Here is a 17,832-nt window from a genome sequence, read left to right as displayed (position 1 = left end):
AAAGGTGAGTTACAGAAGTACAGTATATATTGCTTTTTCCAGACCTGAGCCCTGTGCTTCCTGTATGTCGCCCTCCTTCATAGCATCCCTCTAAATTATTCATTTACTTCCAGCAGTGTCAACCATACATAGCAGTGTTTTGTGTCATTTAGCTAAAAGGATTTTTGAGACATAGAGGATTTTGCATGCCTGATAATGGACATGACACCTGAGATGTCACTATCTATAACATAAAAGATAATATTAAAAAAGGGGCATTTTATTTTTTATTCTTTAAGCAAGAAATCCTTTAAAACCCTGACCAAGTATAATCAAAGGTCTCTGTGCTAAAGAAACCTGAATGAAAGTTAAAGCTGTTGTTCCAATAAAAAGTAATTTTTATGTAACAGATCTTTCATTAATAATGGATTAGATGGGTAAGTTTGGGTAAGTTTAGTCTGAAATAGTTGAAACACGGGCTCGAGTGCTGTTCTTTTCAAGAGTGGTCTTACTGAGGCATGTTTCTCATTAGATGGAAACGATCCGGTTTATAGCGAAAAATTAACAATTGAAGGGATTTATGGAGCAATGGAATGGAAGACTTCTTTCAGATATCTACTGCAGGTGACATGTGGGTAGAATTTAGTGAAATACTTTATTCTTCAGGTCTGCCAGAGAGATTTTATTAAAGTAAGAGATGGTGCCAGAGAATATTTTACTAATGAATAGATGGAGATATGGCTCACATATCTCAGAGGAAGCCACTAGATGTTATCTTCATGGAGGGCTGCTCATCAAATGTACTGACTAAACTAAAACACTGAAGCTTTGACAGTTTTCAACCAAAAGAAATGAGTGTATTTTTCCTTCATAACTGGCTACTGATACAGTCATCAATTATTAGACTTATCATAACTTCGGTCTCGATAGTTTTTCATTAATTCAAGGGAAGGGATTCATTGTATGCCACATATTTAAATATTAAATATTGAGCTCTTGTCAAATGTTTGCCTGTGTGGGCTGCTTGTGTATTTTACATTAACTGTGTGCCTGTGGGCTCGTTTGCAAGCAATGTGGCCTTCTGGGAGCTGCAGCACTCACAAAATAACTGGTCCCATGATAGAGGAAACTGGCTGATATTAAGAGGATCAGAATCTGGGTCTGGACTTATACAACAGTAGGATTATACAAACAATTCAAAGACTACAACAAAACCACTTTGTGTGGCATGATCCACTTTGTCCCTTCTCCCTCCATCTTACTGGTTCCTGATCAGGTCATAGTTCATAATGGGGTCCTGTGTCATCCATGCAGCAGCTCAGACATTATTGAGAATATGGAGCTTTCGCTTAAAATCCACTGACCTGATTTGACGACATTTTGATTTGTGCAGGATGTTGCACACATGTTTGCATGCTGATGTACACGGCAATAATCTGCGTATACACCTATCCCAATATTTATAATACCAATGACTTAATTAATTCTTTTCTTTGTTTTTGTGTGTGTGTGTGTGTGTGTTCAACATGTTCTCATCGCACAGCGTCAGATAATGACTTAAAAACTACAAAAAGTGACAAGAGTACACATGTACTTCATTAGTATTGTAACCACATGAGCCACGTTGTGTTATGATTGTTATTAAAGTACTAGAGTGCGAGACCTTGGTCCTGGTCCTGTGTCTTGTGGTACCATCCACTTTATATAGTAAATTTCTAAGTGTCAGGATTTCTATTGTATTTCTTGTAAAGCATGTAACGCAAAGCCAATGATGCCTTGTTGATGCTTTGGGAATGAAAATTTGCCAGTATCTTCTATTAAACATTTCAGATCTTGAAATACAACCAAACCACAACAAAGGCAACTGTAGGAAACAAAAATTTCAATTTTAAATCATAATAAAATTGCACCTAGGCCTGTAGAAAAAAGTATTCACCCCCTTAGTCACTAGATCCCTCACAAAAAAACACCAAACTGGGTTACAAAGCTATTGTATTTTCTATTTCTGTAGGACTTCACAGGTCCACAGTGAAAGACAGAATCTGCAAATGGGGAACCTTTCCAGAAGTGTCTGAACTCGTAAAATTAGTCCAAGAGCACAGCAATGACTCATCCAGGAAGTCAGAAAGGTTCCAAGGAACAGCAGGCCTCTTTCATCTCAGTAAAGGTCTGTTTTCGTGTCTCCACCATCCCGAAAAACACAGGGTAGAAATGGTAATCATGAGACTGACAAGGTGAAGATCATTAAAGCTTGTGTTTTTTACCCTCAGACGTCACAGAGAATGTCAAATTACATATGCTGTGCTTACTGTCACAGGCACCGTCTTGTAATCAATGCAGTGTGTTTACCTGTGCCTGCTACAGTGGTTGGAATTCGTTACCTGCTTTTCTTTGGTTTGTCCAAAAAGATGTTTAAATCATTCAAATTTGATAGAGATGTGAAGCAATGAAGAAAATAGACCCCAAGTGGAGAAATTAAATTGCAATAACAAGCAACAGTATTTGGAAAAACTGATATTGGGAAAAACTGATAACACTTTTCCAGTGGCTCCGTGCAAGATCTGATAAATCCAGTGCAGAGCAGCAGCCCTCTGTGGCAATCATGAAAGAAACTCAACAACAAAAAGGCAGAGCAAATCTCACAGGATGGTGTCTGCATCCTCCAAATGTTAACTTGGCTTAATATCAACTTCATATTCCCTACGGGATGAAATCCTATAGATTGATTAATCAAAACACCAAACCTACAGTCACGTCTGGTGGTTAAAGTGTGATAGCGTGGGGCAGATTTGCTGCATCAGCGCCAGGAGGAGTTGCCAGAACCACGGCCAATATTAATTCTGCTCACTACCAAAAAAACACCGGAGAAGAACATCAGGTCATCAATCTCTGATGTAACGCTGGGTTATGAATCAACCCAATACACAAGAGTAAGTTGAACTCTCAAAAGTATTAAAACTGAAATTCTAGGTTCAGTCACAGATCAGATATATTATGTTCAGGCAGTGATTCATTTTTCACATGGGTGATTTTAGAGTTGGATAAAATTTTAGCTTGAATTATAATTTCTAGCTTGTGTTTCCTATTTGCTTGGGTTGACTTTGCCTTACATTTGGTTTAGCTTAAAAATTTTAAATGTAAAATTATGATGAGGATTTGTGCAGCTGGAAAGTGCTGATGGATGCTATCTCTAATTATTTGCAAATCACGAGCCATAGGATAGCAATTGAAAAAGTTGGTACAGCATGTGTGAGGACAACCGTGGGCAAAGAGCCACTGCTGTCTGTTTTGATGAGCTAAATTCTGGCTTATGATACAGACAGGATTGGAAAAAGCTGTTTCTGAGGCCTAAAAGTTCTGTCTTTCCATCCAGCTGTGGATCCTGGCAACACATCCCTACAGCTCAAGTGATGCTGTGTTGGCTGGAAAAAATTCACTCCAGATAGTTTTTTCACTGTGTTAAATTGTGTTGCGTATTAATTATACGCAACACATCTGCAAAAATTGGCATTTACTGCCCAGTGAACTTTGGTGCACACATTTGCCTGAACACAGGTAAGAGGTGAAGTTACTTTCAAGAATGTGCATGAACAGTGCTTTTTTTCCCTTTTCCTTTAACTGCAACCGTATAAATACAACTGTGAGAGGGCTGTGAGGCTGTGCAGACAGAGCCAGGATATATATATATGTATATATATATATAAACACACACACACACACACACACACACACACACACACACACACACACACAGCATTGCAGATAATGTTAACATAAAGATGCACAAACGCACACATGAGCATTCATGTGTAATGTGTAATCAATGCGTAATGTTTCTACATGAGCAAAGAAAACATGAGCTTCTACTTCAGAAGAGGAACAAAAAAGATCCCATTTAGGCTCCAGGAGGCTCACGCGGGTTTCCCAAGGGGGCATTTTCATTAGTTTTACAATGCTAAATCTAATTTGTTCCCAGCTCACTGCAGCAAACACATTTTAAAATTTCATTAGCCAACAGGCTTTTCACAAAGCCTGAGTAAGTAATTGTGAGATGAACTATTCAATGAGCTACACTCTCTCATCTGGGGCAATCTGAATATTAATAATATTAATAATAAAATTACAGTTACAAATCAGTAGGAATATCAGGGGAAATGAGAGGAAAACCAGTAGTAGAAAACTCTTTACAAAGTTTGAACTTGACAAAAGACGCACAGAATATAATTAAAGGCTTCTTCTCAATTTTCTAATGTCTAAGATCGCGTTCCTTGTTTCCTGATATGTTAAATTTAATGTATAAAACATAACGTGATAATGTCTTAGGTAACACTTAACTAACAACATCTTTTTAAATTTGGGACATTGTGTAAAATGTAAATAAAAGAGAAGTCAATAATTTGCAAATCATTAGAAACCTGTTTTTGATTATAAATAGTACTTAGACATATTCAATGTTAAAACCGAGACATTTCATTGTTTTATAAAATATATAAGCAAATTGATGGCAACAACATATCAGGGGCATGTTTCCTCAGAGCTGCATTTCTTCATGTCACCATGTCCCTCTGTCACTCTCGGTCTGCCAGGGCTAATGCAGTGATTGTGGGATCAAAAAGCTGAAAGATGTGTTCAAATGCTCTTTTTTAGTTTAAGAATGTTCAAAGTTGAGAGGTTTTGTTTGCACTTACAACAACAAAGACACAATGGCAAAAGTGATAGCATTAGGTGAGCAGAAGTGTGAGGCTTCAAAAGGAATGGAAAAAGTATCAAGCCCCAAAATGAAGATGGCCAGTTAAACATCTGTAAAATATCTCAAACTGAGCTCAAGTGAAACTGTAGATGATGTATGATCTGACTCATGAAGCACATTGAGAGAGTGAGAGGGTGGAGCAGATGAAATGTGTGAGGGGAGCGTTTTTATTGTTACCTGAATAACACCTGCAATAGAAAAATGGATCTGCACAGGCCTCGAGAGAGAAGTGAACATAACCCAAATTCGTATTTTACTTGAGGACTTGTTGCTTGCACAATTCTATAACATCTATCAAATGTTAAACTGGACCAAGAACAAATAAATATAAAACAGATATAATAGAATAATAAAAGTATGTTTGCACCTCCAACTGGACAACAAAAAGAACTCTCAAGAACTTAATGAGTGTAAGACAGCATGATTAGTCAAGACTGCAACTGAACCTCATTTTCTGCATGTACAAGTATCAGGGACAAAAAAAGAGGCCAATTTTATATCACCATTATGGTAGAGTAGGGCATATTTTTGCAAGCTTGGTCCGAATTAAATTATTTAAACATTATTATTAAAAAGACCATAAGAGTAAAAAATTCAGTTGGTTAATTAAATACACTGTGTCACCACAGACACATGCTGGTTATGTTTAAACAAGTCAGTTAGGTTCTACTTATTTTTTAACCATACGCTGCTTCTTCAACCCCAGTAACTTCATTTCTTCAAACAAAAATCTTCAGAGTGCAGAATCTTCTTTGCTGTCCTTCTCAAAGATCAAAAGAACGTATCCATGGTTGAAATAAAAAAAAAAATCCAAAATGATAAATGTGCAGATGGCTTTTTTTTTTTTTTGGACACAAATTACTATGTATAAACAGGGAATGTGTGGGAAAACATTGCACACCTCTGCATACTTCAGACCATGCACACAATTTTTAATAAAGACTGTTCAAATAAGATGATCATTACATTAGATAGAAACAGATGTAAGCCTTTATTGGAACTGTCTCACCTGGAGTATGCAAACACATAACTTCAGCCACAATATTACATTGTTGGTCCTGATAATGTAATGGAGAACAAGGGTCAACCTGCCCAGTCTGAGCAGTCTGCAGCTACACAGATCATGTGATACACTGTGTGCAGAAGTTGACATGTTGACATGGTCAAGACAATGTGCTGCATCAGAATGAGGAAGAAAGGTGGAGGGTCCAAGTATTTCAAAAAGCTAAGAGGAAAATGACCAGATGGGTTCGAGCTGATATAAAAGCAACAGTAACGCAAATAAACACTTGTTACAACCAAGATGTGCAGAAGAGCATCTCTGAACACACACAACACAATGAACACAACACAAAGACATGCTAGAGCTGTCATGATCCATATCTTGGAGTTTTTCTTTTTTTTTTCAAAGATTCACACACACACATGCACACGCAAGCACACACACACACACACGCACGCACACACACACGCATGCACATACACACACACACCTCCACTGATTACTCTGCCTCTCCATGTCTCCACCTACCTGATTCCCTTTGCAATCATGTCCCCGGCACATGCAGTCCTCTTCATTCACTCTCTGCCAGATTGTTCATCTTCCATTGTTCGTCTCATGCTGCAAATACAGCTCTCAGCTCTTACTGTTCGCTATGGATTCAGGTCATGATTTACGTACTGTTCTGCTGTAAGTTGGGCACTGGAATGAGGTTTCTGTTAGTTCATGTCACTTATGTTTTGTTCATTCCCACATTTCTCCTTCATCATCTACACTCATTGGTCCTGTTGTGGTTGGGCCGGGCCTTCTAAGCTACACTTATGTCACCATGTTTTTGTGTTTGTCGATGTCTTAGCCCTCCATTTGTTTTTGTTTTTTACAAATTTATTCTTTCTGTCACCTAGTAGAGGGCTTTTTTTTACATTAAGAATATTTAGTTTGGAATTAAACCCTTTCACCAACCACACTCCTTTCTCTATGGCATATTTCGGTCCTCCTTTTACACAAATGTAACAGCAGTAGCAGATGACCACTCTGGGAGCCACTCCTGTCAGCTAAGAACTGGAAAGTTCTCATCAAAATTGGACAACGGAAGACTTCAAAAATATTGCCTGGCGTTTCTGCTGCAACGCTTGGATGGAAGGGTCAGAATTTGTCATAAACAACATGAATAACATGAATCAGGTTGGTAGTGGTTTAATGATGTTTTCTTGCCATACTTTGGGCCCCTTGGTAATAACTGAGCATTGTTCAAATGAATGTTTCCAGCACCTTATTGAATCTATGCCATGGAGAATTAAAACAGTTCTGAAAGTAAAAGGGGGTCCAACCCAGTACTAGCAAGGTGTACCTAATAAAATGGCCAGTGAATGTAGATGCTGTGAAGGGTGGCAGCCTACAACAGAGTGAGTAACCTCAGTAAAGACACAACCTACCCAGGTTTGTCCCCCTGCCACCTGGGAAAAGAGACTGCAGCATTAACAACCTGAACATGCTCAAGAAGAGCTTCTTCCCTCAGGCTCCAGCCTCCATCAAACCCCCTCCTCTTCCATTGCAGTACACAGACTTACTCACAGACACACCAACAAATAACAGCTGTAGACTTGTAATGTTGTACAATTGCAACTTTACAATTTAAAAATCCCCTGTAGTGTGGACACAATGTGCAACATTATTAATTTATTCTTTTTTATATTTATTTATTGCCTATTTGTGTGTGTGTGTGTGTGTGTGTGTGTACACAAAACTCAAAGATACACAGTGGTTTTTAAACTATTACTTCACTACTGAATGTGTTTACACACTACACATCAGTGTCTGTGGTTACAGGGATGTAGAGGACTTATGTTTGGATCACCTGAGAAAACAGGTAGTATTAATTGCTCAATAACATGAAAAAAAAATCAGCTTTTTTTCCATTTTTACATGCATCTGTACAAGCTCAGTGACCTCAAAAGTTCTTGTGGATTCAACTCTTAGCCTTGACCTATCTGTCCTTTTCTCTTTACCCTTTTTCCTCACTGATGTCTACAACCTGTTTGTCATTGTTTCACATTCACAATATCTTCAAGTGCACAATACATGTTCACCACACAATTGTTTTATCCTATGCAATTAACAGCTTTAGTAAGGTTAAATGACAGCATATGGACATCTCTGTGTTCCTGTATTTCCCTTAAACATGAGTTTATATACAGTATCAATACCAATACGGAGAAAATTGAGGAAGAACTGATTGTGATGCAAGCTGGTGGCTGAATAAAATAAAAATGCCTTCAGGCTGAATAAAATCCAAAGGGCGCCTAAAACATTCACTGGGGCTCCATAAGCACTGAACAACCATTTGGTAAGAGTCCAAATTCCCCGTAGATGGTTTTGTGAAGTCCTCAGCCAAATCTTGGTTTTGAAGAATGAGTGAAATTAACTTGAAAATGTGTTCAGTTCAGTTTTTCAGCATTTACAGTGTGAATAAAAAGAATGGAATCTGATGCAGTACAGTATCATAGTTTTTGTCTGAATTGATCTGATCTAGACTCTCACTGTAGGTCCCGCATGTCTGAGATAGTTGAGGGAAGAGCTGCATGCAGGCAGGATTAAAAAAAAAACTCTTAAAAAACTCTATAGTGTTTTGACAGATGACTTGAACACAATTTGTGTAGTTTTAGATAAAAAGTAGCTGTTGCTTTATATTGACCTGTGTGTTAATTGTGGACAGATGATTGATCAATGATTCAAAATGAACCCTTTAAATGTGCATTTGATCAAAATGTAGATTGTGTCTGGATTCAGGAATAGTGACTAAACATCTCTGCAAGGTTGAGATCAAATACTTTGTTATTGTAAGCGAACCACAAAATTGTGTTTGTGATAGCACAGCAGCAATAGACAACATAATAGGTTACACACACACTGATATATCTACTGATATGATATCTGTTCCTTCTGTGTGAAAAGCATCTAATAATTTTTCTTTAACATGTTGATTTTATTTTTTTTACATAATTTATCACACAACCACCTCCTGTGTTGTGCTTCAAGCCATTTGCCATTTTAGTATTGAACCAGACACTGGCATTTTTCAAAGCTGAAAATAACCTTAAAGTGAAAATCATATTTTCATTGCTTTGTAAGAATGGATATTTAAAAAAAAAAGATATACATTATTAATAAATACTCAATAACATATTTTCACATACATGTTCAGTAAAATCCCTTTTCACGTTTAAAAGGTAACTTAGATATTACATTAACCGCCCATCAGTGGTATAACGTATATTGGCTGTTTGTGGTAGGAAAAAATATATACACAGGCATTTTAACATCCTAATATATTCATACCAAAAAAGTTTGTGTGGTTTCATCAATAACTCACTTCTGAAAACTATGTTAAACAAACTGAATTGTCAGTGTTTTCTCTAACATTTTTCAAAAGCTCTGAATTCCCATGAGAAAAAGCAAGTTTGAAGGTGGATAACTGTGGATAAAGGGAGAAAGACAGAGACAGACAATGAAGAGTCTGTCCATTTCCTTCTCCTGGTCTTGTGAGCCCAGGTCAAATCAAGTCAAGCCTGGTAAAACCAAATGATGTCTCAAAAGGCTTGAGTGTATAGAGCTGTGACAGCAAACAGTCCACTTTGCTTCCTAAGAACTCAAGATAACAAGCAAGATGTTATATTGTTGATTTATTTCCTTTCACACATTAACTACAAGGTAATTTATTAGTAATTATTAAAGATCTTTACTCTGGAATCATGGGATTGTAAGATAACTAACATTGCAGATGCCTTCATGTTACGTATACAAAACACAACATTAAAAAAATAAAGTCCCCCAAATTGTATTAATAATTGTAGGATGAAATAGATAAGGATTAGAGTGAGGACTGATCTTTACTTTGTCTCTTCAGTACCTCACATGGATACTAAAATCCAAAGACGGCTGCATTTCCCCACATGAAGCAACTTCACCTCTACAGCTTAAAGGCAAGCTTCCTTTTTCCTGGAGCCAAGTGGCACAACACAAATTGAAAGCTGTTATCTTGAGCATCCTCGTTGGTCAAAACATTCCCACTGATTCTCTGCAGCTGTACAATTCCACCATAGCTGAAACTCACCCATTTGTTTCCTTTTATGAAAATGGGGCCAACATTCCGCCAAGTCAGCAAGTGTCCATAGCTCCAACGGTTTCTTATGGCGGAAGGCTTTTTTGACCACTTGTGTCCTGCAGAAACTATTCAAACATAAAACTGACAAAGGTTTGCCTGTATACTGCCAGTTTATTAGCAAGAAAACTGTCTATTATTAATTATTTATAACAACATTAGGCTTCATTTGGTTAAGTCAGTCCCCAGGCAGAAATCAACCAAATGCAGATGACAGATAGAACAGATGCAGTAGTGCAATTGTAATGCTCACATAAGGAAAAAAAAGCTTATTTACTGTACAAGCAGACGGATCAGGTTGGAATAACTGGAGACACAAGCAGGGTGCATTCATAGGGCAGCAGCAGGAAAATACTTAAAGGCAAGAAATGGCTGGGACATTGTGAAATATACAGTAACAAACAGACACCGCACAGGGGCAAATGGCAGCTTTTTATACTGGCAGGTAATGAAGCAAAATTGCATCCTAGTGTTTGGGATTGGTGGAGCAGAGTCAGGTGGTCAAACTGGCAAGAAAGACCAGGATGGGAGGGGCAGGTAAGAAGGTGAATCAGAATAAGGGGAAGGACTGGGGACATCTGGTAGAATGATTGGGGAACAGGAAGGGGACAGAGGAGCCAGCTGGAAATACACCAATAGCAGGGCAGGGACATATATCTGGTTCTTAAGCTTCTAAATACTCTATGTTCACTGGCATTTTGTATTTCCTGGTAATCAGATACCTGAGGGACCCTAAAATGATACTGTGAGAGCATAGTGAACCAATGATGTGGGACTAAAAACCTACATAATGAGACAAACCTAATCTGAAAGACTATCTGCCCTGGCCCTGTTGACTGGCTGAAGTCTTAGGCCATACAATCAGGTCTTCACACTCTTCTTTCCTGTACCTGCCTCACCTGTGTGCCTGTCCCTTGCTATATCCAGTTTTGCCACTAGCTTGGTTTGGCCCCACCCACCTGCACACTTGGACTAAACTTTCTCCCAAGTGCCCACAGGTTATTGCCAGAATGCTGAAAATACAGATGTCTCCATCCTGTAGTCTTAGGTTTCAGTCCTGTTTGTCTGTTTTTATGTTGTTGGACAGAACCTGTTTAGTGCCTAGATTTTGCCACTGTGTGCTCCCTTTGTTGGACTCTGGTTATGACCCCTGCCTGTTTCCTAATCTACAGTACAATCTCAGGTCTGTGAATTTGTTAGAAATAAATCGTACCTTACTGCACCCCGCTGCTTTATGAGCCCTGCATTTAGGTAATCTGATCTCTGCCTTGTGTCTCTGCATTCCATGTGAGACAATTCAGTAACGTCAAAAACAACCAAAGTTCCTGTTTGTGTGGGGACGACAGTAATTGATGAGTTGAGAGCTCCTAGATTTCTAAATGTAGGAAAAATATAAACATATTGTGCTTCAATTGTTGGACTCATAAAACTGCCACTCAAAAGTATCTCCACATACTATGTTCCCATCCACTCTGACATTGGAAATCTGAGTTGAAAAGAAACCTCCACCTTAAGAGCTGGTCATTACTGCCCTATCCGGTGGTGGTGAAACCAATTTATGTAATTGGTACATAGTACCTCGTAATGTAAAATATTGATCATGCTGCTCCTCAGAGGATTATGAAGGTCAAATTAATTTAGTCTTTTGCCATAGGTATGCAAGAATCAATTTCCAGATTTGCTTGAAGAGCACTAAGATTCGGCCTCTGTCAATGCTGTGTTTGCACCTTTTTAAAAAAATTATTCCTGCAGAACAAATCAGAGTCGATGCTTCAATAGATCATTGATTTGTTTTATTGAAAACATTTGTTCACACTATGGAGGCAAAGTGATTGCAAGGCAATCATAGGCAGTTGTGAAGTGTCCTTTTGCATCTGTGCATTGGAAAACTTGATAAAGAGTGAACAACCGATGTGGCTTATTGGGCAGAACATGTCTGCACGTGTACAGATGGTACAGTGGTAGGTTTGGTTTGTTAAGGATAAAGATATATTTGCTGTTCACTCAAGCATACGTGAAGAAAAACAGCGGCTTCTTTCACATTGTTGCTCACATACATCCTTGCAAAGTTTGTGTTTATCTGGAGGATTTATTAGAATAGGCACAAGAGGGGTGAGAGGGTGGGGAGGGGGAGCAGTCTTGTCGGTAATCATCCTTGACTGACAATATTTTTCCCTCATTAATGTCTGCTTTTCAACAACATAAGCAAAAGTTATGGCAGCACTCCAACAGGTTATTTTTGAGGTCGCAGCAGACAGAATTGCAACAGAAAAAATATACGTTGGGTTTGCAGCATTGTGGGGTAGAAAATCACTGAGCACTAAACCATCAGCAAGTGTCAAAACTCAATGGTATATGTCACCTCTTGACAAAACCAGAACCACCAGCACTTCATGGTCACATCAGCCCAGTATCAACTGTAATTCTACATACAGTAGATAATACTTCTATCGACCATTTCTCTGTATAAATAACGAAGTGCTCTCTGGCTGCTACATGAATGACAGGGAACAGTAAAGCCATCAGATCTGGAAGGTGGAAGCAGGGTGATATGAGATGCTGGAGGAAAGAGAAAGAGAGGATGATAGAAAGGGAAGAGAACAAGAGAGGGAGAAGGAGATAAATTAAGAACATAATGAATTTACAGAAAGGAGCCAACGACTCAATTATAAGTGACTAAGAGAAAGGAAGACTGAAAAAGTGAGAAGTGAATGTAGATGTTGCTTCGTGGAATTAACCATGACACGAGTCAGCCCAGAGGTGAGATATTGATTACCAGCAGCTCAGCTGCCACTGTCACCTCTGATGCCAAAGTGTTTATGACACTATAAAATCAATGTCAACAGAATGCAGGAGGGGGGATAAGGTGAACAGAGACAAACAAAGGAAGGGAAAATAGGTGCTTATGGACAGTGGATGGCCCTGATTGACAGGGGTTACGCAAATATACACACGCACGTTCAAGGGATCAAACAGTCCTTTTAAGTGCCACAATGAAGGTACTGAACTAGAATTTATCTACATAGCCAAAGACAGAAAGACATGTGCCCACACACCCACAAATACATGCACACACACACCACTGTAAATCTAAATGTAAATCTGATAAGAAATGCGAGCACACAGACCTCTGGATGTTTCACAAAAACAAAAAAAAACAAAACCCCCCTTTGCGCTGAAATGGACTCCTGTGATAAATGATTGAAACCCCTTAAATGGAGTAATGACTAACACTATTCTTTAGAAAATAATGAAAGTTTGATTGAGTTTTGTGTTGTTTGTTTTACTATTTGGAACATATTGTGAGGATTAGCAGCATCCAATTCTGGTGAAAACATTTTAGCAGGCCCTCTTTGGATATTAAGCTGATTTAGAGTTTTACTAATCGAAATATTCATCACATGTTCAATTCACAAGTACCCGTATGCAATGAAAATGTGAATGTAGCTTAAGCTGCAATTGTACATGGAAGTAATTGTAGTTATTGCAGTGTTTTTCATTCATTTCACTGCAATAGTCCTGGAATAAACACAATTTTGCATAAAGGTTTTGCTAAGACTACAGCTGCTCAACTTACAGTAAGAGTTGAGCATGAGTTATTTCCTGACTCCTGGGAACAGAAAACATTACAGGACGGTCTAAACTAAAAATCTAATTTTTTGTTCATCTAATTTAAATGCACAGGGGAAGAAAAGTATTACAAAGCTAATTTACATTAAATCCAACAAAGATTTAATTCAAACAATAAGGAAGATGTAATAACAACATTTAATGTATCGTGTTTTATCCATGTACTATCCATGACATATTTTCTAATATTCATATTCATTCATTATCTGTTTGCAAAGACTGACCAAAGGAGGACTACACTCAGTAAAAAAAAATTCTATTTTCTTTATTTGTGTTAATCACAATCAATGCATTGAAAATTTAAGTGAATCAATGACTGAATAGTTGCATTTAAAAAAAAGATGAATGAAGCGCAGAATGAATGATCCAGTCTTGTCACGTGTAACACACTAAAGGCTAAGCCGTGGTTGCTAGGTAACAGTGCTATGTGTCTGTGATGTACTTAGTGATGCTATATTTTGCTGTTTAATAAAAGCCATTCATAACTAACAGCTCGGTGTGTTTTGAGGTAAACTGGAGTCATATGACCAACAAGCTGAACTCCAGTGATAGCAGTGGTGATCCATGCCAGCCATTCACGCCATAGCTTTCCCTAAGGAAGAGTTTAGCTTAACAAAGTTATGGAAATCTAGGAGGCTACATAAAGACCAAAGACCTTTGGATGCTACTGAGGGGCACAAGGGGTAAAAATAACCCTGAAATTTCAATTTGTCTTCTGCAACTCCTCTTCCCTTCTCAGCCGGTGGCTATTTTTAGCCCACGACGACTCCCCTACTGAGAGCGCGAGTGTGCGTCTGCACCCAAACTGCACGTGAGGCGTCCACACGTGCGCCCCTCACCGTGACAGGCAGCTCGAGGGTCAGACACGACCCGGAGCAGAGGAGAGGGAGGAAGAGGAGACAGTGAGGAGGAGGATGACGACGATGAAATGATAAGTGTTTGTATAGGCTCTATATTTACTGCAGCCTGTGTGTATAAGCTGTACAGCTCAGTGCGGCTCAAAGTGTGAAGCCAGTTTAAAAATCACTTCTGTGACATTTAGAAAGATGGAAATAATAAACCAGTTTTCACCGGTTATAAATACGACTGAGCCTCAAGTTCCCAGCAGAACATTGCTTACAAAGGAGCACTGTTAAAAAAGGCTATCGAGTAGAGGTCTCAGAGGACAAGCAGTCGTCTCTAAACATCTTCCTTGAGGGGGGGGACAAGCCAAACTCTTGGCTTTCAGTGACTTCTACTCATCAAACAATAATAGACATGTCTTCTTTTGACCATATCCTACTTGGAGCAAAGGAGCTTTTCTGGCTCTTGGAGCGAAGCTTCACGCTTTGATCTTCTGATAGTGTCATTACTTTAGGGATGTCTCTTCTTGCTTTTACCCTCGGAAACAGTTCGGTTACTTTTTAATGTGCAGTCTAACTTTCCGTCAGTATGGAGTTTAGCATCCAGCATTCAGGAGCATCAACTCTTCAAAGTTCTCCTTCCATCTTCCCATCACACTCCTGGCACCTGTCAATACATTTCCATCCTTATCTTTAATCACCCTAACCTGCTGCACATCCTTCCCATCTCTATCTCTCTGCCTCACCAACCTGTACAAATCCACCTCTCCCTCCTTAGTGTCCAACCTAACATACAATATACATATGCTCTTTGTTTGGCCTTTGCCACCTCCACCTTCACCTTATGCTGCTTCTCCCTGTACTCCTGTCTACTCTCTTCGGTCCTCTCAGTGTCCCACTTCTTCTTAGCAAACCTCTTTCCCTGTATACACTCCTGAACCACCACCAAGTTTCCCGATGACACACATCGGTAGGAGTACCCTCCTACCTGTCTCCCTGATCACATTAGTTGGAGTGGTCCAGTCGTCTGGAAACACCGCCTGACCACCCAGGGCCTTCCATACGGTATGGAAGTCAGATTGGTCTGGAAATCATGCCATATTTGGCACGTGTTTTAATTCCGATGCCCTTCCTGACACAACCCTCTTCATTTATCCAGACTTGGGACTGGCACAAGAAGACCCTGACTTGTGCCCCCTTGTGGTTGCATCAGTACCTTCCCCTCCATTGGCTGTGAAGTTTCCACTTTTCTGTCTCTAATTACAGTTGGGACGCCTTAAAAACACAGTAACAGTTTGCCTTGGTTGCAAATTCTCAAACATCTTGACTCATCTCATACACTCCGTTGTTGTACACACAGGAGAAATCCATCACCTCCATTTTTTTCTGTGTTACCTTCAGCTTTCAGTTCAGTCTCTTTTGGAAACTACTCTTATTTTCAGAAACATTTCCCAACTCCAAATAAACAGGATGATTGTGGTTTAACAACCGTTATTTTACTGCCGTCAGCTCACAACTGACATTAGATGTCAGATGTGAGCAGAGAGAAGTTTTCTCTAAGCAAAGATTTTGAACCTTGCTTATGACTAATCCTTGTCAACCAGCTATATTTGACAGATTATTTGGTACAAAGATGATGTTCAGTTCAGCTTTTAACGAACTGAGGAGAGAGTAGAATAACAGGATACACAAAAACACATTAAAAGCACTCTCCCCACACTAGGAGCAGGTGCAAGCTTGTGGATATCGATTCAGCTCTGCTCTGCTCTGCAGGGATTTCTGAATTTTCCTCTTCCTCTTTCCTCAACTGTCAAACTTTGAATTGTCACCTCAGCACAAAAAACTTTTACAACAAAAAGGCTATGTGGGTTAGTACAGAGATGTTTTGGTAAGTGTGTTTCAGTGACGTGACAAATGTCTGTGAATGAGTGGGACTGTGTATCACTACTTACATCTAGTGGTAGAGGGACAAATTGCAACATTGGTTTGATTACAAAGGCTAATGTGTGAAATCTTGAGACATTGTAAACGCATTCACAGTGATGATAAACTACTTCAGCATAGTTTCAGCTAGATATTCAGCAACTTTCAAACGTTCAACTTATAAATCTCATTATTGCTTGTATACACCTTCTCACTATCTTTTAAACTTTTTAGATTTTTGTACTTGCATACTTTTAAATTATTGATGAGGTCATCAATTACATTGTATAATTGCCTTTGAAGTTTTTAACGCTAACTGGCTTTGACGTTTCTTTTCATTTCTTTTCAGCTATTTCAGCATAAGCAGTTCAGCTTTTTTCAGCTTTGCTTGGAAAATCCTTTCAGTGCCGAAGCATTCACAGTGCAATCATTTATACATTTTGTAGTATTTTTACTACAGAACTAAAAACACATGCACGCATTGAGTGGATTAATCCATCCATTATCTGGAAGCACTTATCCTGTTCAGGTAAAGGGGTCCAGCCTGAACAGGTCTCAGGTCTAACTCACAAACACAGAGAAACATACACAGACAGACAACTATTCACACTCACATTCACAGCTACGGGCAATTTAGAGTCAGAGCGATCTAATATGTTTGTCTTTGGGCTGTGGGAGAAAACCAGACTACCCCGAGGTAACCCAACACTAACCATTCCACCACTGTGCTGCCCACTTCAGAACTTAAAATATTCAGTTCTATGACTGAGTCTTTTCACTTGATATGAAATTAATGAATGTTTATTTGAGGTGATTCAACTGAAATCTAATTCTTACAAAAATGTTATCACCACATGAAATCAGACTTGGCAGCCTGCTTTTTTGATTCTCCAGACTCTGTATGTAGAAAATGATGGAAACCCTGACATATTCTTAATACGTGTTAAAATAGTTGCTATCTTTTCTTATTTTGATGCAAACTCAAGATCAAAGATGAGTTTTGAAATTCAGTACTTACCCCCCCTTAACATGGTGCATTTTGCTGCAACTGGTTCAAACAGAAGCTGCTCTTCATGTCAACAACCAAACATCTTCAGTGAAAATGTCCGTTGAAGCTGTCTGCATCATTTGTCTGTATACACAAATTCATATCCCTAGTTTATTAAGCTTCTCGACTTAAGTAATACTTACTGACTTTCCACACATTTTAAATCTAAGTTCAGTGAACTTACATTTGCATGTTGAACCAGCTTGATGTGATTTACAGTGGAGAGTTTCTTTTGTATGTAAAAACAGTTACAGGTTAGGATGGCATGGACTGAACACTCTGAACTTTGTAGCAGGTTGAAATAAGTGTACTTCATTGTTTTGTCAAAGTAAACTGTTTACTGGACAAATTAATGTTTCTCTTGACCGCTCCTTAATAGATAGAATGCTGAAACACGGACAATGTAATGCAGGATAATACTGGATCTGGAGTTTGTTATTTTGATCTTATTTTGTTTTCTAAATAAAAGTGATTGTTTTTTTATTTGAAAACTTTTTT

This window comes from Channa argus, chromosome 20 (assembly GCF_033026475.1).
Source record: "Channa argus isolate prfri chromosome 20, Channa argus male v1.0, whole genome shotgun sequence".
Classification (NCBI taxonomy): Eukaryota; Metazoa; Chordata; class Actinopteri; order Anabantiformes; family Channidae; genus Channa; species Channa argus.
Note: the sequence above shows the minus strand (reverse complement) of the source record.